The 18067-nt window shown below is 46.7% G+C and overlaps 3 pseudogenes; all 3 read left to right on the top strand.

Annotated features, from left to right (window-relative positions):
- The first annotated feature begins 2025 nt into the window (after nt 1–2025).
- On the top strand, nt 2026–3570 carry LOC138847325 (immunoglobulin heavy variable 3-23 pseudogene; annotated as a pseudogene).
- Nucleotides 3571–7148: 3578 nt separating this feature from the next.
- Nucleotides 7149–11217, top strand: LOC138847324 (vinculin pseudogene; annotated as a pseudogene).
- A 1895-nt stretch (nt 11218–13112) lies between these two features.
- Nucleotides 13113–13644, top strand: LOC103346901 (immunoglobulin heavy variable 3-23 pseudogene; annotated as a pseudogene).
- Nucleotides 13645–18067: the final 4423 nt, after the last annotated feature.

The raw sequence follows: 18067 nt of genomic DNA, 5'->3' as shown, positions 1-18067 counted from the left end.
ATAAGATGCTGGGTCCCCAGGGTGACAAATGGCAGGACTGCACCATGGTGAGAAGAGGGTGACCTTGTCTGGGAAAGCACGACTGGGGTCTCTGATGGCTGTGTTTTCAAGGAGTTGGCAGGTGGGCCTTGGTGGTCCATGAACTAACATCTTGTGAAACCAGTTGGACACAGGGAGATTGGGGGGTAAAGTAAACAGCACAGAGAGAGGTTTCCATGGACTTGATCTGAGTGAAGACAGGGGCTCATCTATGAACGACTTAGCTTCACACATGGGAGGGGAGGAATTTCAGAGGGCAGTGGTGGGGCAGTTATGCCAGCCGAGCACGACAGATAACCTCTCACGTGCCAATGAACTCACAGCCCTCGTGACTGCATTAGTACCAGGAATGATTGCAACACCACGTAATTTTCTTCTTAGAATAAAACCACAGACAGACACAAGACAAGTCAACAGAGAATTGTCCCTTCAAAATAGATTTCGTAGATGTTAAACTGACAAATAGTACCTGAATCTCTATGTGAGGTATAAGGAAAGGTGTTGATGTGGATTTATTTCATCAGGAATTCTAGAGTCAGACGAACTCACAAGTCCTTCCCTAGCAACACCACCATTCTTTGTGATCGAATGACAAATGCCTACTCCTGCAGGAATGGGAAAGAACACAATAAAGCTTCATAACTACTGTCCCCATGCTGTGCAGTAGATCTCTCCACGTGCCTCTCTGGTCACAGAAAACTCTCTGTGCTTGCAGGAATGTTGTCCCTTTTCTTCTCTACTCCCAGACTCAGTATCTGCATTGTACTTCCTGCCTCTGTGAGCTCACAATTGTGGATTCCATATATAATTAAGATCATCAGGGCCGGTGCTGTGGTATAGTGGGTAAAGCCTCTGCCTTCAGTGCTGGCATCCCATAAGGACGCCAGTTGGAGTCCTGGCTGTTCCACTTCCAATCCAGCTCTCCGTTGTGGCCTGGGTAGGCAGTAGAAGATGGCTTCCATCTTCAGCTCCCGTAATCCATGGGAGACCCAGTGCAGGCAACTGGCTCCTAGATTCAGATCAGTGCAGCTCCGACCATTATTACCATTTGGAGAGGGAGCCTGTGGATGGAGGACTTCTCTCTCTCTCTCAGTGCCTCTCCTTCTTTCTCTATGTATCTCTGACTTAAAAAAATGAAATAAATCTTTATAAAAATGAGGAAAATCACATGGTACAAAACCACATTTTTAAGAAAAAACTAAACAAAAATAATTAACCTTAAATGAATCCACTGGCAGTCTAAAAGTGGGCGGCAGGAATTAGGACACAATTGGCTAAGTCCCCACTAAGGACACCCATGTTCCCATCAGAGTGCTGCTTTAGCTCAGCCACACGGCTTCCCACCATTTGATGATAATGCATCATGGGAAACTGTACCTGATGCTACAAGCGAATGAGCTCCTACCACTGATGGAGGAAACACAGATCCAGTCTGTTGCTCTAGGATTCAGGAAGACCAACTACTAGATGTTGTAGGCATTTGTTATTGTGGAGCTGTCAGTCCAAAGGCAGAAACCTCCCATTGTCAACTCACTGTCCATCTCTACATTTCTGTATCTCTCATCCATTCTCTCTCTGTCACTGTTCCAATGTCATGAGAATAGTTAAAAATGAACCGAAGGTTACTTTAAAATGAAGGACATGATATTGATAACACTGGATATTAAGGGCGCACACATATTAGAATAAAATGAAGTCATTGCCTTCAACTGTTAAAACAACAAGGAAAAAATAAAAATTCATACACTCTGAATCCTATCATAGCCATCACCCTACACACACAGGTCACCCACGTCTGCACTGGGCCCTGTCCTGTGTGAGGCGTCTGACCCAATGCCTGCTATATAGGGGCAGCACATGTAAATAGGGCCTCCCTCTGCCCATGAAAACCAGCCCAGCCCTCACCCTGCAGCTCTGGCACAGGAGCTCCAGCCCCAGGACTCCCAGGTGTCCACTCAGTGATCACACTCAACACAGGCGCTCACCATGGAGACTGGGCTGCGCTGGCTTCTCCTGGTCGCTGTGCTCAAAGGTAATGATGGAGAATGCGGGGCACTGAGTCTGGGAGAGGACGTGAGTGAGAGACACAGAGAGTGTGAGTGACAGTGTCCTGACCATGTCGTCTGTGTTTGCAGGTGTCCAGTGTCAGGAGCAGCTGAAGGAGTCCGGGGAAGGCCTGGTCACGCCTGGAGGAAATCTGACACTCACATGCACAGCCTCTGGATTCGACATCAGTAGCTACAACATGCAATGGGTCCGCCAGGCTCCAGGGAAGGGGCTGGAATACATCGGATACATTAGATATGGTGGTAGCACATACTACGCGAGCTGGGTGAATGGTCGATTCACCATCTCCAAAACCTTGACCACGGTGATTCTGAAAATGACCAGTCTGACAGCGGCGGACACGGCCACCTATTTCTGTGCCAGAGACACAGTGAGGGGCCCTCACACTGAGCCCAGACACAAACCTCCCTGCAGGGGAGCACGGCTCCAACAGGGGGCGCTTAAGATCACTGAGCCCAGATTCTGGTCCTGCACAGGCGCAGAGGGAGATGAAGCCCTGGTTTCCTGTCAGGGAACTGGGGTTTCCTCTCCTGTAACAGTTTTGAGGGAAGAATTCTACTTTTTGATTCTGTCCCTCCCAACTTCAATGACGGGGAGAAAGTTTGATGTAAAAGGAAGAAGTCCTAAATGAACAATTTGGTTCATGGACAGCGACTGTGCTCACCAGGGTCAGAGATGTGGGAATATTGAGGACACTATTGAGTCTCTTCCAACCTGACACAGGACAGCACCCTCAGGGCACTGAAAGCTTTGGACAGTTTCAGTTTTCCCTGTATAACCAGGGACAGCCGAGACAGGGTCGTTGATCTGTTAAACAGCAACTATTCCACTCATCCCTCTCCTGCCACAACCAGCAAGTGTGCACTGAACCAACCTTTGACTTTACATGTGGGTGATCCACACAAACTTTCTATAGACTTTAACCCGACCTGCATTTCCCCTTTAATCCTGGAACAGTCTGTGGTCCCTGTGTGAACGACACAGCACTCAGGAATGTACTGCAGCTCAGCTGTGTCTCAGGCTGAGCTTCTGCAGGCACCTGGGAAGCCTACAGGGACTTCCTCATCCTCTAGGTCCTGGGACCCTCCTGGGTGGCTCCCTGACTGATCTCAGGAGGGAAATTCACTGGACATCAGTAGTCAAGGTAATCGCTGAATGGAAAGTGTTGGGTGTGCCCTTCCAGCTGATCTGGTTCTGCTCCAGTGCCATGGGACACCTGCACCTGCTGTGGTTGAGGGAGAGCAGAAAGTGGGACACACAGTGGCTGTGCACTCTGGGGCTGGAGTCCACATCATCACGGGGAGCTGTGTCTGTGGGTCCAGCATGATGCCCAGTGTCCTGAGGCTGAATCACATCTGCAGGAAGAGCCAGTCCCAGAGACCATGTGTCCAGAGTCCCTGCTCTTCACTCCATGTCTACGCTGACTGGGGTCATCAATCCATTTGGAGTCTTTCATCTTTTTAGAGAGGGAGACATCCATGCTGCATATCACAGTGCTGGACGGAGCCCATTTACACACTTTCCAATAATTGTGCTGACAATGCACCCTGGAAGAGAGTAGATGATGGATGTGTTATGTGGCCTCATCACCAAGGTGGGAACACTGACGCAGTTCCATGCTCCTGGGTTCCTTCTGCCAAGGCTGAATGCACTGCCTTTATTTGACAACTCCATAAAACATTGGCAAACACAACACCAGTATTCAGAGATCTGAATCTTCATGATTTCCCATTTTGGCCATTTCATATTCATAAATGTTTGATAAATAATATTTAATATAGACTTATGAGGTATAATGATATGTGTTGAATAAATGAGTGTATACTGGGTGGAATAATGAAGTAAGACTTACTGACATGTTTATCACAAAACCCATGTTTTTCATGGTAGACTGTCATTTGTCTAATGTCTTGGAATTCTGCAGACACTATATTCTCTTAACTGCTGTTACCATGCTGCACAGTAGACCCCTCAACGTGTGGATCCTGTGTGACTGAAACTCTGACCTTGCTCTATCGTCTCCTCTGTCCCTCCCAAGCACAGACATTGGTCTTCACCATTGAATTTCTGGCTTGTTAGTTCATCCTTTTTATCCCATGTATGTAGCATCACATATTATTTGGCTTCTCGGCCAGGATTCTTTAGCAGAGTGTAATTACCCTGACATATTATCCTTGGATATTATTCTCCAGGATCATCCATGTTATCCAAGATATCAGAATTTCTTCCTCTTTACTGCCTTATAAACTTCCTGTTAAAATATAACTCTGTCCATTTGTCCCATTATCCATTCCTTCTTAAATGCAAATTTTCCTGGATTATATGTGTGAACTCTTGAGAATGATGCTGCTTTAATTGAACATGGGACTACAGAAGTTTTTGCCATAGTGACTGCAGAATGTTGTGCCATCAGGCATGATAATATTGTGAACATCATGGCAGTCTTCAGGCTAATTTTGTGAACATGGATGGGAGGGACCCCATCCCCACACAGGACGTCAGACGAGACCAGGGATGACTCTAGTAGCACTGTGCTCTGTGCTGAAGCTGGGGACCCAGGAGATCTACCGTGGTAGCTCCAACAGCAGATTCCCCAGGAATGAACAAATCCCACTAGACCTCACTCCCAGAACTCCCATCTTTTCTCCCATGGTCTCCCTGGGAGCACACCTAAAACACAACGCCTTTGGGACACACTGAGCTGTGGTGGAATGAGAAGGCCATGCCTAGATGGCTGCTGGGTAGCAAGCATCAGTTACTCAGGCATGGCATTAATGCCACTTGGGAATGGACCCTGCCTGGCAACAGGGTGTGATTGGATGGCTTCAGATACTGCCTGGCAACAGGCTGTGATTGGTTAGGCATAAACTGCCCCTTGACCAGATTGGCTGCCTTAGCTATATAAGCTGCTGTACCTACTGAAACAAATGAGTCTGCGGGCTGCTTGCCTCTGGCATGCTTTCACCCAACTCCCGGGGTCTGTGTGGTGACTCCGCGCCTCTTGCCCCCACCAGAATGAATCCATAGCAACACTGAGCCACACACAATCAGAGAGGTTTGCTTCTATACCCATTGTAGGCCTGATGACACAGAACCTATCGATCAGGATGAAGAAGCCAATTGTGCATCACAGTTATTTTGAGACTGCAGAAGACTCAGAACCAGTTCTAAACATGGCTCATACACACAGTTCCTTATTATTCCTTTTGGATACAGGCTATTGATCATACATTTGATATGAGAATAGTCACTTCCAATCTGTGTGTAGGCTGCTCACTTCTCAGTTAGTCTGTAATGCAGAAGCTCTGTAGTTATGCAGCATCATCTGAAAATATTTTCTTAGGTCTCTTGAATTTTGAAGATCTGAAAGGGAAATCATGGCCGGACCAACATCAGGGAGATTTTGCCCTATGTTTCCTTCAGTAGTTTTACAAGGACTTTGCATCTGACATCAGAGTCTGGTTATTCCATACTTTTCATGTAAAAATCCAGACCGTGTACCCCTTGTCAGTGCTGTTACGTTGGGGCCATGCTCAGCACAGATGCTGTGAGGACAAACCACATCTACCCCCAGCAGGCTGCTCACAGCATTCGGTGTGGACCTGTTAGGGGCACTGGAGACCTCAGCTTCCTCCATGAGGCCCTGACATTGAATCCACTCATGGCGTGGAGTCATCACTGGATGTACTCCCCAGAGACGACGCCATTCCATGTCCCCCAGGCACCTGTGCATTGTATATGTTTGCCTTTATATTTCTTTTTAAATTTTATAGATATGATATAAATTTTAAAATTTATCATTTTATAAATACCTTGTCTGTATGTATTTGTCCAAAACCACAGTGAGACTGAGACTGACAGTGAACTTCTAACTCTGGGTCACTTCCCAGATGGCTACAAAAGCTTCAGCTAGGTCACGTGACAGCCAGGTGCTTGGAATTCTGTCCAGGGCTCCCACGTGGGACTACTTGGAACTTCACAATGGCCTCCCAGAGGGGATTAGGCAGGAATCTGACACTGGAACCAAACTAGGAACAGCACTAAGCATCCTGACACGGGAGGCAGGAATCCCTCAGGCTCACTCCAGTGCTGCTCCTGTCTCCACCTTATCATCACTGCATTTAAGGAATTTATTCCTTAGGAGGTGGAAATGTGAATTATAATGAGTTGATCTGTGCCCATTTCTACCATGCACATTCCAGGAGCACACAAACCCCACTACCATGTACAGAGTTCTGTGTTCAGGAACTTTTTTAAACAGTTTAAATAATTTTTAAACTTTAAGGCAATGGATGAATATGGAAACAAAACATAGTTAACCTTAAAAAATGCACTTGCAGTCCTTTATCTGTTTAAAAGTGGGTGACAGGCATTAGGACAAAATTGGCTAAGTCCCCACTAGGGACACCCGTGTTCCCATCAGAGAACTGACTGAGTCCAGCCTCACGGCTTCCCACACTTTCCCCTCATAATGCATCATGGGAAACTGTAGATGACGCTACAAGCAAAGGAGCCCCTACCACCGATGATGGAATTACAGACACGGTTTCTTGCTCCAATGTTCAGAAAGACTAACTCCTAGGGGTCATAGGCATTTGGGATGTCTGGGCTGTCAACCCAAAGGCAGAAATCTCCCATTGTCACCTTTTCTGTCCATCTCTACCTTTCTGTATCTCTCAACCCTTCTCTCTCTATCTCTGTCCCAATATCTTTCATATAAATGAAAAGGAAATAATGGGTATTTAAATAAATGAGGGACATGATATTGCTAACACTGGATATGAAGGGTACACACATATTAAAATGAAACAAGGTATTTGCCTTCACCTTTTTAAAAATATGGTAACACAAAAATTCGTATGATCTGAATCCAATCATAGCCATCACCCTACACACCCAAGTCACCACGTCTGCCCTGGGCCCTGTCCTGTCTGAGGCATCTGACCCCATGACTGCTATATAGGGGCAGCACATGCAGATAGGGCCTCCTTCTGCCCATGAAAACCAGCCCAGCCCTCACCCTGCAGCTCTGGCACAGGAGCTCCAGCCCCAGGACTCCCAGGTGTCCACTCAGTGATCGCACTCAACACAGGCGCTCACCATGGAGACTGGGCTGCGCTGGCTTCTCCTGGTCGCTGTGCTCAAAGGTAATGATGGAGAACGTGGGGCACTGAGTCTGGGAGAGGACGTGAGTGTGAGACACAGAGAGTGAGAGAGTCCTGACCATGTCGTCTGTGTTTGCAGGTGCCCAGTGTCAGTCGCTGGAGGAGTCCGGGGGTCGCCAGGTAAAGCCTGACGAATCCCTGACACTCACCTGCACAGCCTCTGGATTCGACATCAGTAGCTACAACATGCAATGGGTCCGCCAGGCTCCAGGGAAGGGGCTGGAATACATCAGAATCATTTATGCTAGTGGTAGCACATACTACGCGAGCTGGGTGAATGGTCGATTCACCATCTCCAAAACCTCGACCACGGTGACTCTGAAAATCACCGGTCTGACATCTTCAGACACGGGCACCTATTTCTGTGCAAGAAACACAGTGAGGGGCCCTCAGGCTGAGCCCAGACACAAACATCCCTGCAGGGGCGCGCGGATCCACCAGGGGGCTCACAGAACGCAGTAGCCCAGATTCTGGTCATGCGCAGGCGCAGAGGGAGATGAAGCCCTGGTTTCCTGTCAGAGATTTGGGGTTTCCTCTCCTGTAACAGTTTTGAGGGAAGAATTCTACTTTTTGACTCTGTCTCTCCCAACTTCAATGACGGATTGAAAGTTTGGTGTAAAAGGAAGAAGTCCTAATTGAACAATTTGGTTCATGGACAGCGACTGTGCTCCCCAGGGTCAGAGATGTGGGGATATTGAGGACACTATTGAGTCTCTTCCAACCTGACTCAGGACAGCACCCTCAGGGTACTGAAAGCTTTGGACAGTTTCAGTTTTCCCTGTATATCCAGGGACAGCCGAGACAGGGTCGTTGATCTGTTAAACCGCAACTATTCCACTCATCCCTCTCCTGCCACAACCAGCAAGTGTGCACCGAACCAACATTTTCTTTACATGTGGGTGATCCACACTCACTTTCTGCAGACTTTAACCCGACCTGCATTTCCCCTTTAATCCTGGAACAGTCTGTGGTCCCTGTGTGAACATCACAGCACTCAGGAATGTACTTGCAGCTCAGCTGTGTCTCAGGCTGAGCTTCTGCAGGCACCTGGGAAGCCTACAGGGACTTCGTCATCCTCTAGGTCCTACGACCCTCCTGGGGGGCTCCCTGACTGAACTCAGGAGGGAAATGCACTGGACATCTCAGTCAAGGTCATCACTGAATGGAAATTGTTGGGTGTGCCCTTCCAGCTGATCTGGTTCTGCTCCAGTGTCGTGGGAACCCTGCACCTGCTGTGGTTGAGGGAGAGCAGAAAGTGGGACACACAGTGGCTGTGCACTCTGGGGCTGGAGTTCACATCATGGGGAGCTGTGTCTGTGGGTCCAGCATGATGCCCAGTGTCCTGAGGCTGAATCACAGCTGCAGGAAGAGCCAGTCCCAGCGACCATGTGTCCAGAGTCCCTGCTCTTCACTCCATGTCTATACTGACTGGGGTCATCAATCCATTTGGAGTTAGATCAGTTTTAGATGGGAGACACCCAGGCTGCATATCAGAGTCCTGGACAGAGCCCATTTACACATTTCCCACACTTGAAACTGACAATGCACCCTGGAAGACAGTAGATGATGGATCTGTTATGAGGCCCCATCACCAAGGTGGGAACACTGATTCTGTTCCAATCTCCTGGGTTCCAGCTGCCAAGCCTGAGTGCACTGCCTTCATTTATCATCTCCATAAAACATTGGCAAACAAAACATCAGTATTCAGAGATCTGAATCTTCATGACTGGCCACTGTTCATCCTTTATCCCATGTAGGTAGCATCACATATTATGTGTCTTACTGGCCTGGATGGTTAGCAGAGTGTACTTTTACTGACATATTATCCTAGGCACATTATTCTCCAGGGTCATTAAAGTTGTCCAAAATTACAGAATTTCTTACTCTACCGCTTATAAACTTCCTTTTAAAATGTAACTTAGCCCATTTCTTTCATTTTCCATTCTTACTTTCATGAGATGTCACTGGATCACATGTGTGAACTCTTTTAAATGAACAAGGAACTGCAGAGGTGTTTGGCACAGTGACTGCGGATCCCGTGGACACCTCCCTGGGATTTCATATTCATTGTACCATGCAATGGTGCTTGAACATCATGTAATAATTCTATTTCTAGTTTTGGATGCTTTTCCATATGGTTTTACTAATTAACCTGACACAGACTTGTACCAGGGCTACCATCTCTCTCTACCTCCATAAAACATGTCAGCTCTGGTATGTCTAGTAATAGCCATTCTAACAGGAGCGATGGGATGTCTCATTGTGCTTCCAAAATGGACATACACGATGGTCCCAGATTTGTAGCATTTTATATGCTTGCCTTTATATCTTCTTTTAAAATTTATAGGTGTACAATAAATTTAAAATTTATTATTTTATTGGCTGGCACCACGGCTCATTAGGCTAATCCTCCACCTGCGGCGCCTGCACCCTGTGTTCTAGTCCCAGCTGGGGTGCTAGATTCTGTCCTGGTTGCCCCTATTCCAGGCCAGCTCTTTGCTGTGGCCAGGGAGTGCAGTGGAGGATAGCCCTGTGCCCACATGGGAGACCAGGAGAAGTGCCTGGGTCCTGCCTTCGGATCAGTGTGGTGCGCCAGCTGCAGCGGCCATTGGAGGGTGAACCAATGGTAAAGGAAGACCTTTCTCTCTGTCTCTCTGTCTCTCTGTCTCTCTCACTGTCTACTCTGCCTGTCAAAAAAATTTATCATTTCATTTAAAAATTTGTCTGTATGTATTTGTCCAAAACCACAAAGAGACTGAGACTGACAGTGATCTTCTAACTCCTGGGTCACTTCCCCAGTGGCTACAAAAGCTTCAGCTAGGTCAGATGACAGCCAGGTGCTTGGAATTCTGTCCAGGGCTCCCATGTGGGACTACTTGGAACTTCACAATGGCCTCCCAGAGGGGCTTAAACAGGACTAAAAACTGGAACCAAACTAGGACACAGCACTCAGCATCCTGACACGGGAGGCAGGAATCCCTCAGGCTCACTCCAGTGCTGCTCCTGTCTCCACCTTATCATCACTGCATTTAAACAATTGATTTCTTCCCTTTGGATCAGTGGATTGAGATCTTTCAACATTAGGAAATAGGCTCCTAATCATATGTATAATTAATCTTCAAGTTATTTTAAGTATCTATTTCATTTTAGCCGTCGCAGAAAGCCGGGGAGGTGATTAACCAGCCAATGATGATGGCTGCCAGGCAGCTCCATGATGAAGCTCGCAAATGGTCCAGCAAGGGCAATGACATCATTGCAGCAGCCAAACGCATGGCTCTGCTGATGGCCGAGATGTCTCGGCTTGTGAGAGGAGGCAGTGGTACCAAGCGGGCACTCATTCAGTGTGCCAAGGACATCGCCAAGGCCTCGGATGAGGTGACTCGGTTGGCCAAGGAGGTTGCCAAGCAGTGCACAGATAAGCAGATTAGAACCAACCTCTTACAAGTGTGTGAACGAATCCCAACTATAAGCACCCAGCTCAAAATCCTGTCCACAGTGAAGGCTACCATGCTGTGCCAGAATCCCATCAGCGACCAGGAGTCTGAGCAGGCCACAGACATGCTGGTTCACAAAGCTCAGAGCCTCATGCAGTCTGTGAAGGAGACTGTGTGAGAAGCAGAAGCTGCTTCAGTCAAAATTCGAACAGATGCTGGATTTACACTGCGCTGGGTTAGAAAGACTCCCTGGTACCAGTAGGCACCTAACTGGACATGGTTGGCACAGAAACCCCTACTAAATAGAAGGAAAATGATCAAGGCCCAGGAGACACCCATAGGTGCTGGGGCTTGAATGCCACAACCTGGCCTGACATCAGAAAGGAATGGAGGCCTCTTCATATTAGAAACCATTTATACTCTTTTGTCATGGATGCTTTGAGATGTGTCTCCATATAAAGCCTGTATTCTCAAAACACAGTTATATTCATGCACACTCTATCCCAGTAGGCATGGGTTTCTGGCTCATGGACTTCACCTAAGCTCAGAATCCAAGTGAACACTAGCCAGACACCTCTTCTGCCCTTATTCTTTAAGGGACATTTCCCTTTCTGTTTCCATTTTACTGGTCCTCATCCTCCCATCAGGCTCCCAAGACCCAGAGCCCAGGCAATTCAGTTAAGAAGGAAATCACTGTGCCTCCAAAAATGGTTTTGGGCTTTCCGTGTTGCTGCTGACCCTACAAAAAATGTGAATGACAGTGTTATAGCAAGAGAGGAAGGGACCAACAGATGGAGGGAGAATTCCTTCCACTGGTTCACTTGGTGAATGGCTGCAAAGGCTGAGAGGGCTCAGCATGAATCCAAGAGCCTGGAACTTCCCACAGTTTCCCGCAGGGTTGGAAGGGGACAAACACTTGGGTCATGGTAGACAGTGATCACCATTGCACTGCCTACCTCTGTGAGTTCAAGCTTGTGGGCTGCATATATAACTAATGTCACATACTATGTGTCCACATGTACCTGGATCATTTCTTTTAGTATGTATACTCCAGGCTGACCCACGTTTCATAATGACAGAACAATCTCCTTCTTAATACTGAATAATATTCTATGCCCAAATGTGAAAGAATCCATTCACTGTTATGCACACTTGATCTTTTTTGACTGAACTATTGGGAACAATGCTGCAAGCTGAACCCAGGACTGCGGATGAATTGTGACACAGTGACTTCTACCCAGTGCTTGATCTCAACTCAGAGTCATGATTACTAGACACAGGGAAGAGGGGGGAACACAGGGCAGCTGATACCAGGGCAGAAAACACCACCAAAGGCAGGAATAATTCTGCCCACACCACAGTGCGCTGACTCAGTTCACCGCAACAAACAGCATGTTCCACGAATAACTAGAATTGAGGTCTCCAGGCCTCCCAACAGAGTGATGGTAAAGGAGGTGGAAATGTGAATTATAATGAGTTGATCTGTGCCCATTTCTACCATGCACATTTCAATAGCACACAAACCCCACTACCATGTACAGTGTTCTGTGTTCAGGAACAGTTTTAAACAGTTTAAACAGTTTTTAAACTTTAAGGCAATGGATGAATAAGGAAACAAAACATAGTTAACCTTAAAAAATCCTCTTGCAGTCCTTCATCTGTTTAAAAGTGGGCAGCAGGCATTAGGAGAAAATTGCCTAAGTCCCTCTAGGGACACCCGTGTTCCCATCACAGAACTGACTGAGCCCAGCCTCACGGCTTCCCACACTTTCCCCTCATAATGCATCATGGGAAACTGTAGATGACGCTACAAGCAAAGGAGCCCCTACCACCAACGCTGGAATTACAGACACAGTTCCTTGCTCCAGGGTTCAGAAAGACTAACTCCTAGATGTCATAGGCATTTGGGATGTCTGGGGCTGTCAACCCAAAGGCAGAAATCTCCCATTGTCACCTTTTCTATCTCTACATTTCTGTATCTCTCACCCCTTCTCTCTCTATCACTGTCCAAATGTCTTTCATATAGATGATAAGGAATTAATGGTTATTTAAATAAATGAGGAACATGATATTGCTAACACTGGATATGAAGGGTACACACATATTAAAATGAAACAAGGTGTTTGCCTTCAACTTTTTAAAATAATGATAACATAAAAATTCACATGATCTTAATCCAATCATAGGCATCACCCTACACACCCAGGTCACCTCATCTGCCCTGGGCCCTGTCCTGTCTGAGGCGTCTGACCCCATGCCTGCTATATAGGGGCAGCACATGCAGATAGGGCCTCCCTCTGCCCATGAAAACCAGCCCAGCCCTCACCCTGCAGCTCTGGCACAGGAGCTCCAGCCCCAGGACTCCCAGGTGTCCACTCATTGATCGCACTCAACACAGACGCTCACCATGGAGACTGGGCTGCGCTGGCTTCTCCTGGTCGCTGTGCTCAAAGGTAATGATGGAGAACGCGGGGTACTGAGTCTGGGAGAGGACGTGAGTGAGAGACACAGAGAATGTGAGTGACAGCTTCCTGACCATGTCGTCTGTGTTTGCAGGTGTCCAGTGTCAGTCGCTGGAGGAGTCCGGGGGAGACCTGCTCAAGCCTGGAGGAACCCTGACACTAACCTGCACAGTCTCTGGATTCTCCCTCAGTAGCTATGCAATGATCTGGGTCCGCCAGGCTCCAGGGGAGGGGCTGGAATGGATCGGAGCCATTAGTACTGGTGGTAGCACATACTACGGGAGCTGGGCAAAAGGCCGATTTACCATCTCCAAAACCTCGACCACCGTGACTCTGAAAATCACCGGTCTGACACCTTCAGACACAGGCACCTATTTCTGTGCCAGAGACACAGTGAGGGGCCCTCAGGCTGAGCCCAGACACAAACCTCCCTGCAGGGGAGCGCGGCTCCACCAGGGAGCGCGCAAGACGCACTGAGCCCAGATTCATGTCCTGCACAGGCGCAGAGGGAGATGAAGCCCTGGTTTCCTGTCAGGGAATTGGGGTTTGCTCTCCTGTAATAGTTTTGAGGGAAGAATTGTTCTTTTTGATTCTGTCCCTCCCAACTTCAATGACGGAGTGAAAGTTTGATGTAAAAGGAAGAAGTCCTAATTGAACAATTTGGTTCATGGACAGCGACTGTGCTCACCAGGGTCAGAGATGTGGGAATATTGAGGACACTATTGAGTCTCTTCCAACCTGACTCAGGACAGCACCCTCAGGGCACTGAAAGCTTTGGACAGTTTCAGTTTTCCCTGTATAACCAGGGACAGCTGAGACAGGGCCGTTGATCTGTTAAACAGCAACTATTCCACTCATCCCTCTCCTGCCACAACCAGCAAGTGTGCACTGAACCAACCTTTGACTTTACATGTGGGTGATCCACACTCACTTTCTGCAGACTTTAACCCGACCTGCATTTCCCCTTTAATCCTGGAACAGTCTGTGGTCCCTGTGTGAATGTCACAGCACTCAGGGATGTACTGCAGCTCAGCTGTGTCTCAGGCTGAGCATCTGCAGGCACCTGGGAAGCCTACAGGGACTTCTTCATCCTCTAGGTCCTGGGACCCTCCTGGGTGGCTCCCTGACTGAACTCAGGAGGGAAATGCACTGGACATCAGCAGTCAAGGTCATCACTGAACGGAAAGTGTTGGGTGTGCACTTCCAGCTGATCTTGTTCTGCTCCAGTGTCATGGGACCCCCTGCACCTGCTGTGGTTCAGGGAGAGCAGAAAGTGGGACGCACAGTGGCTGTGCACTCTGGGGCTGGAGTCCACATCATCACGGGGAGCTGTGTCTGTGGCTCCAGCATGATGCCCAGTGTCCTGAGGCTGAATCACAGCTGCAGAAAGAGCCAGTCCCAGCGACAATGTGTCCTGAGTCCCTGCTCTTTACTCCATGTCTATGGTGACTGGGGTCATCAATCCATTTGTCGTCTTTCATCTATTTAGGGAGGGAGACATCCAGGCTGCATATCAGAGTTCTGGACAGAGCACATTTACACTATTTCTATACTTGGAAGTGAAAATGCATTCTGAAGACTGCAGATGATGGATGAGTTAGGAGTCTCCATGAAAAACGTTCGAACGCTATTGCAGTTCCCTGCTCCTGGGTTCCACCTGCCAATCCTTGAATGAACTGGCATTTATTTATCATCTGCATAAAACATTGGCAAACACAACACCAGTATTCAGAGAACTTAATCTGCAGTTGGCCATTTTTGTCATTTCCTTTTCATAAATGTTTGATAAATAATAACTGAACATAGACATGAGATAAATGATATGTGTTCAAAAATGACTGTATCAAATTGATGGAATTATGAAGTCATTCTTATTGACATGCTCATCACAAATCCACATGTTCCCATGGTCGAATGTCAGTTTCCTGTGTTGGAATTCTGTAGACACAATATTCTCTTAACCTCTGTCACCATGCTGTACAGTAGATCCCTCAGTGTGTGGATCCTGTGGAACTGAAACTCTGACCTTGCTCCACTGTCTCCTCTGTTACCCCCACACTCAGACTTTGGTCTTCACAATTGTATGTCACCGTGAGTTCATCCTTTTATCCCATGTAACTAGCATCGCATATTATCTGTCTTCTTGGACTAGATGGTATACTGTACATTTACTGACACATTATCCTTAGGCATTATTCTCAGCATTATCCAAGTTATCCAAGACATCAGAATTTCTTCCTCTTTACTGCCTTATAAACTTCATGTTAAAATATAACTCTGTCCATTTGTCCATTATCCATCCTTCCTCAAGGCTAATTTCACTGGATTATATGTGTGACCTCTTGAGAACGACGCTGCTTTAATTGAACATGGGACTGCAGAGGTGTTTGCCATAGTGACTCTGGATCCTGTGGTCTCCTCCCTGGGATTTCATATTCCTTCTACCCAGGAATGGTGTTGGAGGATCCTGTGATAATTCTATTTCTCAGCTTCTGATGTTTTCCATGAAAGCTTTCCTAATTTACCTGACTCCAGCCTTTACCAGGTTATCTTCTCTCTCTTCCTGCACAACATGTGTCAGCTCTGGTATGTCTGGTGATACTCAGTCTAACAAAGGGATGGGGTATCTCATTGTTTCTCCAACATGTACATGCATGATGATTCCATATAAGGCATTTTTTATACGTTTGCCTTTATATATTTTATTTTAAAAATTACAAATATATTTTTACCTCTTTAAAACTTGTATTTGTGTATTTGTCCAAAAAGAAAAAGAGACAGAGACTGACAGACAGTGGTCTACTGAATCCTGGGTAACTTCCCAGATGCCATAAAAGAGTAGTTGGGTCAGATCATAGCCAGGTGCATGGAATTCAGTCCAGGTCTCACACATGGGATTAACTCAGATTCTCGCACTGCCCCTCAGAGTGCACATTGGCAGGAATCTGAAACTGGACCCAAACTAGGACCTAAACATAAGCATCCATACAGGAGCAGGAATCCCATGTGATACCTTCAAGGCCGCTCCTGTCACCACCTTGTCAGTCACTGCATTTGAATAATTGATTTCTTCCCTTGGGATTCATTTGCTTGAGTTCATTCAACATTAGGAGATAGGCTCCTATTCATATGTACAGTTATCTTTCATTTCTTTTAAATATCTACTTATTTTGTTTGAAAGGCAGTGTTATGGCAACAGAGGAAGAGACCAACAGAGGGAGAGAGAAGCTTCCATTCACTGGTTTCCTTCCTGAATGGCTGCAAAGGCAGGGCAAGGGCAAGACTGTAGCCAGGAGCCTGGAACTTCCTCCAGTTTCCCACGAGGCTTGAAGGGGACACACACTTGAGTCATCGTTGACAGAGTTCCCTGGTCCATGAGCAGGGAGCTGGATTTGAAATGCAGCAAGCAGGGTCTGAACCCATGCTGCTGAGTGATGCTGCATAGGGATGGCAGGTTAACCTGCGGGACCACAACATTGGCCCCCACGGGTGTGATCTGAAAATACTTTATCCCCATCTGCGGGCGACTCCTCATTCTTCAATCACTCTCTTTATTCTGCAGAAGCTCTGTGGTTGGATCCATATTCTTTTGCCTATTTTTGCTTGGTTGCCTGTACTTTGGAGATTTTCAAAATATCATTGCCGAAACCAATGTCAGCTTGCTTTTGTCCAGTGTTTTCTTCTAGAATTGTACTGTCTCGGCTCTTGCTTTTAAGGCATTCCTCAAGTTCACTCTGTTTCTGCATCTGGTGTGAGATGACATCATAATTGAATTATTTCAGGTGCATTCAAGTTTCCCCAAACCCAGGTAACGACAGGAAACCCATCCCCATCCTGTGATTTTGTCACCGTGCATTCTCAGAACTCACAGTCTCAGAACGTGTTCCTTTATTTCTAGGTTCTGTTCTGTCCCAGGGCTCTGGGTGTCTGTGTTATCCCAGCACCAGGCTTGATTTAGCTCAGATGTGATGAAGCCTCCTGCTTTGCCATCACAAACCTTGATTTTCTTCATGTGAATTCTAGAATTTTCTTCCTTTTCCTGGAAAAAATGTCTGGCTATTTCACAGGAAATGCATTGAATCTGTGAATCACATTGTAGCTTGCCTATTTTAACAAGCTCATTCCCTCAAATCCATGACTATGTCATTCCAATTTACAGGGAATCATCAAATTCCTTTTCACTTTTTAAATTATTATGTATTGCATAAGTATGAATGAAGACCCCTATCTTACACCTTACACAAAACTCCACTCAACATGTATTAAAGATCTAAATCTATGACCCTACACCATCCAGTTATTAGAGAACATTTGTGAAACCCTGGAAGACACTGGCACAGGTAAAGAGTTCTTGGAAAAGACCTGAGACATAGGCAGTCAAAGCCAAAATTAATAAATGGGATTATATCAAGTTGAGAAGTCTCTGTGTGGCAAAAAACACTCAGGCAAGTGAAGAGGCATCTGACAGCATGTGCGAAATTATTTGCAAGCTATGCAATGGATATGGATTAATAACCAGAATATGTAAAAAATTAAGAAATTCCAAAAACAAAACAAACAACCCAGTTAAGAGATGGGCCAAGACTCAGACATTTTTCAAAAGAGGAAATCCAAATTACCAACAGACATAGAAAAAATGTTCAGGATCACTAGCGGTCAGGGAAATGCAAATCAAAACCACAAGGAGGTTTCACTTCACCCCAGCTAGAATGGCTTCATACAGAAATCAACAAACATGAATTGCTGGCGAGGATGTGGGGGGAAAAGTACCCTAATCCACTGTTGGTGGGAATGCAAACTGGTAAAGCCACTATGGAAGACGCTATGGAGATACCTCAAGAATCTGAATATAGTCCTACCTTTTATGACCCAGGAATCCCACTCCTGGGAACTTACCCAA

The sequence above is a fragment of the Oryctolagus cuniculus genome, chromosome 20 (assembly GCF_051225735.1).
Source record: "Oryctolagus cuniculus isolate XC-2025 breed Fujian yellow rabbit chromosome 20, ASM5122573v1, whole genome shotgun sequence".
NCBI classification, from domain to species: Eukaryota; Metazoa; Chordata; class Mammalia; order Lagomorpha; family Leporidae; genus Oryctolagus; species Oryctolagus cuniculus.
Note: the sequence above shows the minus strand (reverse complement) of the source record. Positions and strands in the feature narration are given on the sequence as shown.